This window comes from Anabrus simplex, chromosome 6, assembly GCF_040414725.1.
Source record: "Anabrus simplex isolate iqAnaSimp1 chromosome 6, ASM4041472v1, whole genome shotgun sequence".
Classification (NCBI taxonomy): domain Eukaryota; kingdom Metazoa; phylum Arthropoda; class Insecta; order Orthoptera; family Tettigoniidae; genus Anabrus; species Anabrus simplex.
This window is the reverse complement of record NC_090270.1, coordinates 236843217-236859121: the sequence shown is the minus strand read 5'-3', so window position 1 is coordinate 236859121 and position 15905 is coordinate 236843217. Positions and strand designations below refer to the sequence as shown.

The following is a 15905-nucleotide window of genomic DNA, read 5'->3' as shown; positions in this document are numbered from 1 at the left end:
CTTATATTTGGTGTAGTTTTTCTCTTTCATAACTTGAACCACAACTTAATTTAAAATTTATTATATGTTTTACAGCACACCAACACAGATAGGTATTATGGCAATGATGGGACAGGAAAGGGCTAGGAGTGGGAAGGAATCGACCATGGCCTTGATTAAGGTACAGCCCCAGCATTTGCCAGGCGTGAGAATGGGAAACCAAGGAAAACCATATTCAGGGCTGCCAACAGTGGCGTTCGAACCCACTATCTCCTGAATGCAAGCCGACAGCCACAACTTTATGAGCATTTTTTTAATTCTTTAACAAATGCTTTTTGGATTTATCGGCTTTTCTTCTGATCCTACTTAATTGTTATCCTCAGAAAACTGAAATGAGATTCCACTAGCACAATGAAAACACCTAGTATGATGACACAATTTACACTAGTAGGCCTACACTAGTATTGAAGACTGCACAGTTCAAAGATGATTTGATGCACTTAAAGGTAAAGTAACATCTTCAACCACATTTTCATCATAAATGTTTTACTACAGAACTTTTCTGATAAGGAAAACTTTTCACATGCAGCATTCTACAAAATATCAGAGGAATCAAAAGACAACTGTATAAAAATCTATCTGTTAGGTCATCAGCCTAGCAATGACAACTGAAGAAAGATATAGTTAATGTACAGAAAGTGGAAGGCAAATTCACCATCATGTGATTTGTAGAGCAACTCAACAGAACACTCAGCAAATCTTTGGCTGTTCTATCAGACTCTTAAGGACAATTCACAGAGCTTTATCTTACTACTAAGAATTTGAAGAATACCTCAAACATCTGGACACTATACTTTAAACAAATTTCTGCATCTTTTATTGTCTTCTTGTTTCGGTATCATCATCATCATCATCATCATCATCATCATCATCATAAAAAATTTCCCCTTTGCACCTGCTGCTGGGTTTGAATGTTAATAGCAACTATGTCCAGTTCTTTAGGTGAATGGTCAGCGTACAGGCCTTTGGCTCATTCACCCATGGGTTCAATTCCTGGTCAAACTGGGGATTTTAGACACATCTGGTTAATTCCTCTAGCTTCATGGCTGCACATCTTCATTTGCATACAACATATCACACTACAAACCAATTACCATAGAAACATATAACGGTGAATGCATCCTTCCACACAGGGTTGGTGTTAGGAAGTGCATAAAACTAGGCTTAATCCACATTAGTGCTGACACCAGTTAACTGGAAAAAGAGGTCAGAAAGAAGAGCTGAACAGTAAGAACTATAAAACAGAATGTGTGTTTACATACCGGAGCATGAAAAAACCAAGCACATCTTAAGTTTCAAACAATTGTTAATCTTAAGCCATAAGCTACAGTTTTACACTAAATCTGTACTAAGATATGATTTGTTATTCTGATAATTTCATATGCATTGAAGAAGGACCACGTATCCATGTCCCAAGTACATGAGTATACATAGAAGAGCCAGAATATGGAGGTTATATGGTAACAGAAAATAATAGCTGTTGAAATGTTACCTCATAAGAAAAAGGTTTATTAATAATAAGCAGACTTGGTTGCTGTTCACAGGTTACAATCAAGAGATTATGAACAGGATGCAGCACAGGAAATGGGAATAGATCCCACAACAACAGGAAAGAAAGGAAGGGTCATTAGAGGAATATGAAATGAATAAGAAATTTCTTATGGAAAGCTCATTTAAGAAGTTAATTTTTACTATTTTCCTCAGTTATTATAGTATGAAGGATCAGGAAAAATTTTGAAGTGCCTCCATTTATTTGACAAGTTTTTACGGAAGGTAACTGAATACATTGAGGCACTGCCTCATTACTGATTGAATACAAAGTGTGATATCCTCGGGACTTCAATTTACACATGTCACTTGTCCTAGCATGAGAACTGATTGAATACGAAGTGTGATATCTTCAGAACTTCAATTTACACATGTCACTTGTCACAGCATGAGCACTGATTGAATACACAGTGCGATATCTTCGGGACTTCAATTTACACGTCACTTGTCATAGCATGAGAACATTTGTGACTAAAAACAATCTTTATTTTACAATCATGTGAAGGGTACTGAATTTCATTTTATCACAAAAACGTAAGTAGAACACAGAATTGTAATAAAGAGCAAATGCATAATACACATCTGTACAACATTATTTACAGTTGTCATAAATAGAACTTTTGTACAAAACTGGTTAATAATTACACACATCATATACAAATGAACATACTTCTTCAAGACATCATACTTCTCCAAAAGTGTATTGTCTGCTTCCTAGTGTATTACAATACCGTGCTGTATTAATACTCACAAACAAATAACATGGAGTAAGTCTTTTGGCTGAAATTTGCATCATCACAGACTTGCGTACAAGATTCTTGTACAAAATAACAAAAACAAATGCTTGCTAACTAAAATAAATTTTTAAAAACGCTGATATAATCTAAGAAATGTGATTGCTTTGCTTTACTTTTTAGTCTCTTGATCTTGCCAACCGGACTCGTAGGCACGGTATTGTGCTGGGCACAACCTCTGCACTTTAGGCCATGTGCATACGAACAACAAAGTTCCCTGGAACATTCAATCAAAGACTTAGTATATTATCAAGAAAAGGCATACTACATCATCCAAAATATTGTGGTATCAAGTTGACTCTAACCACTCATATCCTTTCATCAATATAATCTTGTTCAACATCACACAAACATATTATGTAACATACAAATCATGAGATCATCGAAGGGTAGGAATATTTTTTTTTACATGATACAGCAGTTTCTACAAAGTCACTCAACCAATCATCTTTTAAACTGTATCCCAGGAAATTCCTAAAAAAAACACATGAAATTCATACATAATGTAATGAAAAGGAGAGGGGAAAAAAAAAAAAACCACCATGTGATGAAGACATATAAAGAAAGAGAGGACTTCAGATAGGAAGACATATGAGGACAGAGTGAAAGGTCAGTTCCTGCTTCTTTCCACACTGCTATTGTGAAAAAGCACTTCAGAGCCAGAAAACAACCAACAAATATAGAGTTGCATCATAATTATGCAAACAACATATGTGATGCTCTTTTGGAAACCATGATTTTCAGGACCAAAAAAAAAAAGTACAATGAACGATGTTGCAAAATGATGTGGTACAAGAAAGGCAGTAACCATGTGGATCCAACACAACAGAGCTCTACTGCACGAGTCATCAAATGACTGCAATCGCTCAAATGCTACACATCTATTGAGCAAGTTCGCCATGCAGATAGGGTTGCGCAGCTGTGAGCTTGCATTCGGGAGATAGTGGTTCAAACCCCATTGTCGGCAGTTATGAAGATGGTTTTCCGTGGATTCCCATTTTCACACCAGGCAAATGGGGCCGTACCTTCATTAAGGCCATGGCCGCTTCCTTCCCACTCCTAGCCCATTCCTATTCCATTGTTGCCGTAAGACCTATCTGTGTTGGCGTGACGTAAAACAACTTGTAAGAAAGAAAAAAATAGTTATGCAAGCTGGTCAACTGACAGCTAGCTACATCATGCAAACTAACAGCACTGGACTTCATTCTTTCAGAACAGGTAGTCTATGCACAGGAATAAAAAGATCCCTGAAGTCTTCTAAAACCTCATTATGGCTCAGGTAAGAAAACCAACAAGACCCAAATGTCATACGCAAGGTGATAGCTACATGACCCAAACCACGCGGCCACTCAGTCAGTAAATTAAAGTAATTTTATTACAAAACTCATGCAAGTCATCCACGACTAGCCTTAAAACCTTTTTTTTTGCTAATGGCTTTACGTTGCACCGACACAGATAGGTCTTATGGCGATGATGGGATAGGAAATGCCTAGAAGTTGGAAGGAAGCGACCGTGGCCTTAATTAAGGTACACCGAGCTCGATAGCTGCAGTCGCTTAAGTGCGGCTAGTATCCAGTATTCGGGAGATAGTAGGATCGAACCCCACTGTTGGCAGCCCTGAAAATGGTTTTCCGTGGTTTCCCATTTTCACACCAGGCAAATGCTGGGGCTGTACCTTAATTAAGGCCACGGCTGCTTCCTTCTCGCTCCTAGCCCTTTCCTGTCCCGTCGACGCCGTAAGACCTATCTGTGTCGGTGCGACGTAAAACAACTTAAAAAAAATTAAGGTACAGCCCCAGCATTTGCCTGGTGTGAAAATGGGAAACCACGGAAAACCATCTTTAGGGCTGCTGACAGTGGGATTCGAATCCACTATCTCCCAGATGCAAGCTCACAGCCGCGCGCTCCTAACAGCATGGCTAACTCTCTAGGTGTGTGTTATTTTTCTTTCTTTCTTTTTAAAGTCCTTTACTTTTGCTATAGCTTTCAGTGTTCTCCTGAGAATTTTTTGTCAGCCAGGTGGCAGAAATAAGTAGCCGAGTGGGGGAATACTACTTCAAAAATGAATGATAATATTTCAATAAATAAATTGTTTATTCCCCTCTGGTTGATATAGGCAGAGCACATGCTTGGATTAACAATAATGTCATAGAGCTAAACATAAACTGAAAAACTGATTTTCACTCTTAACATGAACAAGACAAAATAAGATAATCTTTTTCTACCATTAAAAAAATTGAAATTTACTTTTAGCATGACGTTTTATATGTTGATTCTTCTCTTCTTCTTTGAGGCCCAGTTGTCTGCAGCTCTTACATAATTGAATTCTGTTGAGTCTGGTCCCTCTGGTGAAATCAGCATCAAATTGTTGAGTGTGCTCTGCTTCATACGATTCCTCAAACAGGTTTTAACTCTCTTCAAAGCCGAAAATCCGATTTCACATTCAGCTGTGCTCACAGGTATGGACAGTCCAATAGCAGCTAGTCTTGCTAAATTTGGAAAAGATTCCTTAAGCTCGCATGTTGTTGCAAACTTCATCATTATTTGTTTAGGTCTTAATCCAATGTAGGACTCTCCTTGGAACATTTTTGATGCAACAAACCATTTCAGTTTAGTGCTATTGTAATTTATGACTGGAGGGCTTCCCATTTTAGAGTAGAAATCAAGAAGCAACTCAGAAGCTTCATTCTGATCTTGACTTTTTGCATTAACCTCTATTGAAAAGCAGGAAATGCTGGGTATATCTGGAAATCAGTGTTCTGGATGTTGGATAACAGTATCTATGTACTTGTTACAAATTGTTGTCTTGAAGGTCACAACATCGAAATCTGAATAAGTTATGGGAAGTCTGACCATTCACCAGCAAGTGATTGAGACTCTGAAAATGTTTTCCTGGAGTATCTCTCAATTGTAAGATGCTGAGTTTTGTGGCTTCTAAGATTGGCTCAATTTCTGTCAAGTCAATATCTTGCGTTAGCCAAGCTCTAGACAATGTGCACAGAAGAGGTAAGATATCTGAAAGCATCATAATTGCAGCTAAGAAATTGTATGTCTTCATGCACTTGCTTAAGCCTTCAGCTGTAATATCATTCCTTTCAGTGGCCTCTCTTTCAAGTGTAGCAACAACACTCATCATAGATCTTAGAGACTGTACAGCAGGATCATGAGAAAACCATCTAGTATCACTGGCCATTTTTAGTTTAATTTGAGGGCTGTCCATGATATTCTGGGTTTCAGTTAAACCAGCCATCCTGACTGAGGAATTTTGAAAAAAGAAAAAGAGTTGTCTTAAAATGTCATTAAACTTCACTAAATAAGGCACTTCAGCTACTGCCTGGGCACTAGCAAGTGCCAATCTGTGGTTAATGCAGTGGCAGTTTTCTATGAGACCATTTGTTTTCTCTCTTAGCAGTGTTGCTACTCCCTTTTGCTTACCAATCATGACAGCTGCCCCATCAGATCCTAGACCTACCAAATTACTAGTTTTTAACCCTAAATTTTCAACGATTTCAGTTAGTTTATTTGTTATGGTCTCAGCTTTACCATCAATGATGTTGCAGGTTGACACAAAATTAACATTAACCTCTTTTTCAAGTTGGTTGACATATTTTATGTACACAATAAGTTGCTTCAGTACAGAAATATCTGTAGTTTCATCACGCAGAACACTGAAATAATCTGCTGACTGTATGTTCTTTAATATTTCACATCTAATTTCTGAAGCTATAACATCAAGTATCTCCTGCATTATTCTTTCTGAAGTATAACTAAGCATTATCACTAATATTAAGATGCTTTAGATATGTACAACCCACAGTCTCACAGTGTTTGAGCAATTTTCCGTATAATGTAGTGTGTGGTAGCTCATTTATTGCCAACCAATACATTGATCATAGGGCTCGGAGAAAAGCATCTCTCTGTAAATTGTTTAAAATAGAAACTGATTTTTCTATTTGCCCAAATCCAGCTTCTTCCAATGCACGTCTTTCACTTAAGTTTGAACAAGAATCGGTATGCAGCTTGCTTTGTTCATGGTCAGCTAAATTCTCCTTTTGAAGTCTTGCACACGGTATAGTCAACCAAGTCACTTCTTTCTTTGTTGGTTTCTTCAATGAACATTTTATACATGAGGAACGTAACATACCATTTTCTTTCACAACTAACCACGTGAATTGCTTAAACCAGTCATTGCTGATGCCCGACAAGCGGGTGTTTAGAAGAATGTTTCACTTGTGGTTTTTCATTTTGTATACTTTCCACTTTACCAGATGAGCCGGCCTCAGCAATGTCTTTTTTGGAAATCTCTCCTGGTGTTAAATTATTACTTTTACTAGGTTCTTTCTTAAAGAAACTTAGAAGAGTAGATGTTTGACTAATTTCTTGCTAATTTTGAGAACACAAAATTTGGCATCAAAAACACAAAGAAATGAAACGGGCAGTTCATTTAGGTAATTCCCGCCAAAGAGATTGAAAATAATACCAATATTCGTGAATTAGAAATAATAATAATAATAATAATAATAATAATAATAATAATAATAATAATAATAATAATCGTGTGGCCTCAGCTACCGTGTGCAGACATTTCGATTTGACGCCATCTGGCTGTCTGCTCGTCAATTTCGACGTTCCGTTTTACTCTAGGTCCGCTAGATGGCAGACAGAGTAAACCGGATCTCTCTTGGGCGTCTATGGCTGAGATTTAATTAATTTTGTCGGGTAAATACCAAATGTATCACCAGAGATCTTTTACATGCCAACATCGTACGACATGGAGTGTCGAATGGACTTTTTTCCGCCCTTCAAAAATCCGACTACCTCTGCCGGGTTTGAACCCGCTATCTTGGGATTCGGAGGCCGACACTCTACCACGGATCCACAGAGGCAGCTAATTAGAAAGTAAAGCACAAATGGAAAACACTGACATTAACAATAGTTAAAATGTAATTAAATCGGAACCATAAATCAACTGAAGTCCATTGTTAGTAGTAGTAAATATTAAAGAAACCAAAAGAACACCGAACAAAAAGATTTGCTTCGAAAACAACTAAGTTGGTGACACTGAACACTAACACATACTCTATCGATTTGTGTGTTTCGTAGATTGATATTTTCCGTCAAAATGGCTGCGGTAGCAAATGCGCAATACCAAATATTGTATTGAAGTATTCAGTAAACCGTTATGATGAGCTAGCGATGGAGTGGAGTCGAGAAAGTCCGTCTCGAATTGAGTTCTATGCCTGGAAATGGACACTACCCCAGAATTGAGTCCATGGGAATACGCGTCGGTATTTCTGACCATTCGTAAAAATCAAATACAGTAGAGACAATATGCGACACTCAGCGACATATCGAGGGACAGCTATTACAGCTCTCTCTAGCGGATTAACCTGAGAAGTACTGATTCTGTCATAAGAGCACGTGTATTTGTGTGTGAAGTTTTTGATGTTATTTATGCATTTTCAGTGAGTTGACATAATTAAATAGTAGCGTGCGTCATTCCTTGATATCTCCTCTCAACATGAGGGGGAAAGGTATGTGCTGTGTTTGGCTGCAGTAACTATGAAGTAGAGAAGAATGCGCGGTCTTTCTTCCATTTCCCTCGTGACAAGAAAATGTAAGTAATATTGTGTTTGCATATATATTCTTCCAGTGACAAAGAGATTTTTATAGTACTTCATAATCTTCTGACCTGCTTGATCCATATTTTAACTGGCTTAAAATACAATATGCATATTTTATTGTATAGTGCAGCAGTTAACCTTCAATACCGATGTGTTGTTGTAGGTGTGATCTGTGGGTTTGATTTAATTCAGGAAAATACATATGCATATGAGTGTGGCTGGTTGTGTTTCAAGTTACCCCATTTGGAATGCCGTAATGCGTTGTCAAGCACCGAAGAAAATATGGGTGATTTTAGATATGTACATATTTTGTTGAAACAATATGATGATGCAAATTTGCTTTACCCTCATGTAATGGCATTATGCAAGTATTGCTTATAGGGAAAGTTTGAATGTTTTGAGGCTAAATTTATAGATTTTCTTTCTGTTAGTAGGCTTCAAGTTAAAAGGAAAATTGTCCAGCTCTTAAATGTAAATTCACTGAATCATGTGTGTCAGGAATGTGCTGATATTTTTGTTGACAAGTGTTTTGATATGATACAAATGCTTTTAAATGAGAAAAAAGAAAAATCTAACCATGAATGTTCAGGCAGGAATTCTAAAGCTAAAAAGTAATGCATTTCACATCTTGATTATATGCCTAATTTCAGTCTTTAAATAATAACCTGTTAAATAATTCATTCATTTATTTATCCAGAATTGCTTTAGCAACTTTGAAGTTAATATCTTAGTAACATTTTCTTCCTAGACGTAACTTATTTATCCATTTCCGTATATACATTTCCATTGATATTTGAATTTAGCGCGAATTTTCAGGTCAAGCCACTAGGAGCGCCACTTGTGACTTGTCTCCCATTTTAACAAGGCTAAATCCGGAAGTGTCGCATATTGTCTGTACTGTATTTGGTTAAATTACTTGTAACAACGAAACTAGCGGAAATCAAATCGTGATATATCGAAGGAAGTGTATTTAAAATAACAATTATTCCAAGACAATGATATGGTTCGATATATGCGAAGTACATACATTTCAAATCAAGAATAAAATCATGAACAAAACCCCAAACTCGGTTAAATCTTAACTTATGATAATCTCAAATATTAGTGTAGTATTCGCCTTAACACTAAATGAAATAAGTATTGAAGGACTGAATGTCAGTAATTTCTCTGTAGGTGCTAGTGATATTGTTGCCCGGCCGAGCGGCTCAGACTATTTAGGAGCTGGCCTTCTGACCCCAACTTGGCAGGTTCGATCCTGGCTCAGTCCGGTAGTATTTGAACGTGCTTAAAAATGTCAGCCTCGGTAGATTTACTGGCACGTAAAAGAACTCCTAGGGACACAATTCCGGCACCTAGGCGTCTCCGAAAACCGTCCAAAGTAGTTACTGGTACGTAAAGACAACATTATTATTATCAGAATAACACTGTTAATGACTTCACCAAGGTGACTGGGAGGATGCTGATACCAAGCATCATATTGGGATGCATGACTTTAATAATGCTGCTGCAACAGACAATCCTCTCCAAATGATTCGTAAATGTATTTCTATATTGAGAGAATGTAGTTAGAATTTTGCGTTTTAGAACACTACTAATATATTACAATCACTATCTCGTTCTTATAATGGTCTCTAATGATCCTGGCCAATATTATACAGTGTATTTCTTCCATTTGTATTGAATGGAATTTGTTATAATCGTTATTAATTCAAGTAATAACAGAGAATTTTGAACTTCTAGTGTTCTACCACTCTTTCATAATCGCTTATCATCGTGCTTGGCCACTCCGTTGCTGTGGAGTGCCATGCGGGTTTGTGACGTCATACGGAATCGAGACGAGTGCTCGCATGCTATTCCACGGTGATCCAAGAGCTGCTCACGCAAAACGCTATGTGATAATGAAGCAAAACACCTAAACTCCAATGTAATTATGCTGACAACAATGAATTTTAATCATTTAAATAAACAGTTTCACAGTATATATATTTTGATTCGAAACAACCAATGACTCCTCAACTATGTGTTCATATTATGTAACTAGCACACATCTAGGTTATGTTAACCAGGCGGTCTGTAAAAACAGCTAGGCGGTTCACCCATTAAAAAGGTCCTGGGGGAGAACACTGGCTGTCAACTGACCTATTCATGTAACTTGCTTTTGTTTTTCTTTTCCTGGAAACTTTGTTTTTTGTCCAGGAGATACCCGGGGTTTACTATTTGTTCAAGAGACACTTTTTCCCCTCGCATCATGTATGGAACTCTCATCTACATCATACTTCCTTCCCACAGCATATTTACCAATTTGCTCTGCCGATTCAATAATATGGAGCTTTTCTTTGGCCGTGAACAACCTATAATGAGAACTGACACCAGGCATCCTAACATGTGGTAATACTTAAACTGATGCCACACAAATGAAACGATATGAACACAGCATGCTTCTCGCTTCGGGCAGGAACAGATTTGCCAACAAAGTGGGCGGGAAAATACGAGCTTCCAGACTTCTATTTGTCAGAAGCCCTCTACTGAACTTTAGCATAAATAATACCCACAACCCGAGAGTGGATGGAGAAATATATACCAGGTTTGTGCAATACTATAAATTTTTTCTGAGGAAGAGATGTGAGGTTATGTTTCTCTGATAACTTTGTACGGTTATTATAGTATATTCTTGTTTAATGATACTTAGGCCTAGATAATGTTAGATCCCTCATTTACTTACAATTATAAATCATTTAATTAATTCAAATGATGTCAAATAGCCCTCTAATATTAGGCCTATTGATTTTTTTTAAGGTACTGGAGACTTGCCCACAGCTGGAAGACTGAGGGAAGGTTCTGTACCTTGAATCATCAAAGAGGAGGAGGAGAAAGGATTAAAAGGAGCTGTGAAAGATGAGAGAGTTTCAATTCTTTGTGATGAAACTACTGATAAAAAAGGGCAATGTGTATTTATTGTTCTGATAAAAGTGCTTAGTTGTGCCGATAGTACAGTTCAGAAATTATTTGTAGGGGGGAGTGAAAGTTATTGCAACAAATGCTAATGCTACAGAATGTTCACAAGCAATTACGAGTGTAATTCACAAACTTGAAATTCGGTACCAGAATGTAGTTTCTATAACTTCAGATTCAGCACGTTACATGGGCAAGTGTATAACTGCAATTAGGGTTCTAGTTTCAGAAGGGTTGGTACACACGCAGTGTTGGGCTCATAAACTGAATTTGGTGGGCAGTGTGTGGGCCATGGAACTTAGTGCTTTGAACAAATGTGTTGTACAGGCAAAACACATCTTCCTTAATACACGAAAGAGAAAGCATGCATATACTCAATCCCTGAAGCAGAAATATGAAAATGAACCCACTAAAGCTAAACTCTTCCCTATTCCTGTGATCACCAGGTGGAACACTCGTGGTTTAAAACTCTTGAGTACCTTGGAGACTATCTTCATGATCTAGCAGACTTTATTGAAACTACTGAAGCCGAGAGTGTTGCTGTGAACTATTTCAAAGCCTTGACCCCAAATGAAGTCACAAAAATTCATTACCTAGCTGTTTTTCTTGTTGAGCATTGCTCAAAATGTTGTAACTTGCTGCTCACATTAGAGCGTTCCAACATGCTGTTAATTCATGTACTTAAATCTAAGCTTAGCGACCTTTCAAAGGGCTTTAAATTACTAGAGGATGGTTTTTTTTTTTTGTTTTTTTTTTTAGACAACCTCGGATAAACTTTTCAAACTACCAAAACCAATGCAGGCACCACTAACATCTTTGTTTCAATCTGTAGGTAGAGCAAGCCTGAAAAAGCTCAACCAATTAATAGAGTTTAACACAGGAAAGTTTATCATTTCTTCTCTTGGTAAACTGTTTGATCCAAGAAGCATAATGGAAGGGGATTTAGAAAATGATGAACTCTCTCGTCTAATAAAGCAAATTCCCATCTTACGAGAACTTTCAATGTCAGAATACCTTTTTTTTTTTTTTTTTTTGCTAGTTGTTTTACGCCGCACCGACACAGATAGGTCTTACGGCGACGATGGGACAGGAAAGGGCTAGGAGTGGGAAGGAAGCGGCCGTGGCCTTAATTAAGGTACAGCCCCAGCATTTGCCTGGTGTGAAAATGGGAAACAATGGAAAACCATTTTCAGGGCTGCCGACAGTGGGATTCGAACCTAGTATCTCCCAAATACTGGATACTGGCCGCACTTAAACGACTGCAGCTATCGAGCTCGGTCAGAATACCTTGAACCATACACTGTGTTTAGGGATCTAGTTACTAGTTCATGTAGAGCAGGTAGAGATATTGATGTGATTGCCATTCTTCTTTCCCTGAAACCAGAATATGAGCATTTTGTGGAAGCTGCAGTGAAGGCTTTATGGATCCCTGTCAGTAATGCTGATAGTGAGAGGGCATTCTCAATGTATTGCAATGTCTGACAGTAGAACAGCTCTGACTACCAGTAATATGGAACTCATGGTATCTCGGTCTTTTTCAGACTGATGTGTAAATTATATACTTAGGCTAGGCCATACTTGTTAGTGATGGCTGATACAATTTTTTCAAACTTCCATGTTTTGATATAATGTGTAATACTCTACGTGTTTTAAGCAGAAGTGTTAACTCATATATTTATATGCTTATGCAAATATGCAATCAACTAAGTTATTGGTTTACCTTTTATAGCTGAAAAGTGAAATTTTATTTCAATTTAGCGAAATTATTGATGAAATAAAATAAAAGTAGCTAAAAATATACCAAAATAACTGTTAAAAAAGGACAAAATTAGGCAAACATTTTCAATACAAACAGGTTCCTCTAGGCATGACGTATATACTGACGATACTGCACTATGTACAAAATCTAGATCATTGCAGCAGAGAAACTAAAACAACAGAAAACTGTTCTGGAGGAAAGAGGACTAAAGGTAAGCTGAAGAATCTTTGTCATGAAATTAGAGAGGGTGGAAATGACCCGAGATTAGATGGAAACAACATCCAAATGGCAGACCGTTTCAGATACCTAGAATAGATTGTTGAAGAAAGTGGAAAAGACAGAGAAAGAACTAAATACAGTAGATCCAGGTTGGCTGAAAAAACTGGAAGTAGATTTACCAGGTAACAGGTGGATGAAGGATATCTGTGAGATTGAAGGGGTAAGTTTATAAGATAGTAGTGAGACCAATGCTTACATAAAGCAACATTGCCTCTTAACAGGATGAAAGTTGCTGAGATTAAAAGTGGTTACTGTTTAAAGAGGAAGTACAGCTGGGCAACCATTTTCTCTCAACACTAATCAGAGAAAAATGGAAGAGGTCCAACACTTCGAAGAATGAACATATTGGCAAAAGAAAGGGAAGAGCCACGAAGGGTGTGAAAATGAAAGACTCCCTTTCACAAATCTAATACTGTGAAATTGGAAAAGAATCGGAGTAGACCAAGGAAGTTAGGATAGGAAAGATTAAAACGAGGAGCCTGATACAAGTGGAGATAAATAAATAAATTAATTAATTAATTAAATTAAATTAAAGGAACTTCATAACATCCTCAACTACAAGTTTTTACACACGAGTTTAAAACTCTCCTCAACATTCTACATACATGCTCCAATTATTTGTGACTTAAACCCAAGGAAGTTCTTTAAATGTAACGTTTTTTTTTTATGACACATAACTCATATCAACCACTTTAAGAGTATTTTAAGGCAAATTTTATGTTAAATGTGTGTTAATTCAGATACCCTTTTGATTTACCGTATAATCTTGAATACCATTCGCACTGTTTTTTCGAAAATATCGCTTCCAAAATTGGGTGCGGGTCTTATTTAAAATTTTGGGAAATTTATCTTTCCGAATGCGCGTAAATTGGGCATCACTGCTGGCACGGCTTGGCAACAATGCTCACTGGACATTCATTCGGAACAAATATTTCAGATTCCCTTATGGGAATCAACACCTGTATCAAACAATGCTCTCTCCGCTCTCAATATACGCTACTTCCGTGCTTGGCGTCAGTAGATCGTAGAGCTTTTGGACTGAGTGTACAGTTTCCCGAAATTGAAAAAAAAACCTTTATAAATATGTGACAGAAAGGCGGGAAGTGGGATATGGTGTGTCAAACGAAATGTGTCAGCTAAACTTTCATTGCAAGGGTTTAAGGCAAGCCGAGGATGGGTTTGTAATTTTTATAAAAGAAATGGATTGAGCATACGAAGGCGTACCTCAATTTCACCGTGTCTTCCTGGTGCCTACGATGAAAAGTTATTGCCGTTTCAGCGTCACGTAATTCGGTTGCGGAAGGAAAATGCATATTTGCTTTCCCAAATTGGCAATGCATATCAGACACCAGTCTACTTTGAAATGCCAGTGGACAGGACTGTGAATGTTAAGGGTGCACAAAGTGTTACCATTAGAACAGGTGGTAATGAAAAACAATGGTGTACAGTAATGTTGTGTATTCTCGCCGATGGAACCAAATTGCCGCCTACATTGTTCTCAAGCGAAAGACGCTTCCTAAAAATCTACCCGCTGGTATTATCGTCAGATCTCAGAACTCCGGCTGGATGGACAGTTCACTTGTGGAAGACTGGGTAAAGTGTGTCTGGCAACGTTGCCCTGGTGCATTATTGGGACAAAAGAGCTTGCTTGTTCTCGAGAGTTACCGCGGCCACACAAAAGACGCTGTGAAGAAACCTATCAACGATGGGAAAACCGACCTAGCAGTCATTCCGGGCAGGATGTCTATGCTACAGCCGCTGGATGTCTGTGTGAACCGTCCATTTAAAGCAGCCTTGAAATAGCTCTATACAGAATGGATGGTGGCTGATAAACACACACTGATGCCAACTGGTCGCATTCAGCGCCCGGAAGTTCAGCTGCTGTGTTAGTGGATTTTGATGGCATAGAATTGTATCCCTGGGGACCTCATACAGAAGAGCTTCAGGAAATGTAGCATTTCTAATGCTAAGGATGGCGGCGATGATGACATTTTGTGGGAAGGTGATGGAAATTCCAAAGTTGGTAATGATGATGATGATGATGATGATGATGATGATGAATGAACTCGTTTGATATCGTTTTGGAAATGTTTGTTTACTTTTATTTGTATTTTCTAATCATTTGATGTGTGTTAGTAAAGATTGTAAATAATTTTGACTTCACTTTTTTTAAAATTTTGTTCTTTCAAAATAAGTGTGAGGGTCTTATTCGGTGGCGGGTGATATTCAAGATCATACGGTATTTATTTTCTTCAAACTGATGAAGATTCCAAGTGAATCGAAACAGGTATTAATTTAATAGATGTTACATTTATATAAAGTGTTGAATGGTGGAACATCCCTCGACTGATTCCTATTATATAAGTCAAACGTCAACACGGAAATGAAAGTTATAAATTATGACAATATTTCCACGCTATGATGATCTGACAGGTTTTTGAAGAAATTGCTAAGAATGATGAGGGTTGGGATAGTGAGTCGTACAGTTCTACTGTTGGGTTGCTTAACATCCTTAAGAAGACCCAATTCATTTATTTGCTCTGTCTCTATAGAGACATCTCCTTGCTCTACTGCAACATCTGATATAATTCTGTGCAATATTGAAATAAGAAAAACCAATGGCTTCCTCAAGGACACACAATTAGAAAACACGGTATCCTCTTGCATTGAAAAATGTTGCAAAACAAACAGCAAGATAAATGTAGATGACAGGACATTCCAAACGCTCAAAATTTTAACATACCCTATGAAGTTCTTGACACCTTAATTACGCAAATGGAAATACGGTTTGTCAACTTTGAAAGCATCCAGTTTGTTGAGTTGTTGGATCCAACTCACTTCATAGTTTACAGAGAGCTTCCCTGCTATTAAACTAAATAGTCTTACAGATATTTACCCATTTTTTAATAG

At 37.6% G+C, this 15905-nt stretch overlaps 1 protein-coding gene across 1 annotated transcript in view; it reads right to left on the bottom strand.

Moving 5' to 3' along the window:
• Positions 1-1546: 1546 nt before the first annotated feature.
• LOC136876384 (RNA demethylase ALKBH5) overlaps positions 1547-15905 on the bottom strand; it is a 151810-nt gene continuing 137451 nt past the window's right edge. The window contains exon 8 of the mRNA XM_067150285.2: positions 1547-2598. The gene's annotated coding sequence lies outside the window, so the exon portion shown is untranslated. The remainder of the gene's footprint in view (positions 2599-15905) is intronic.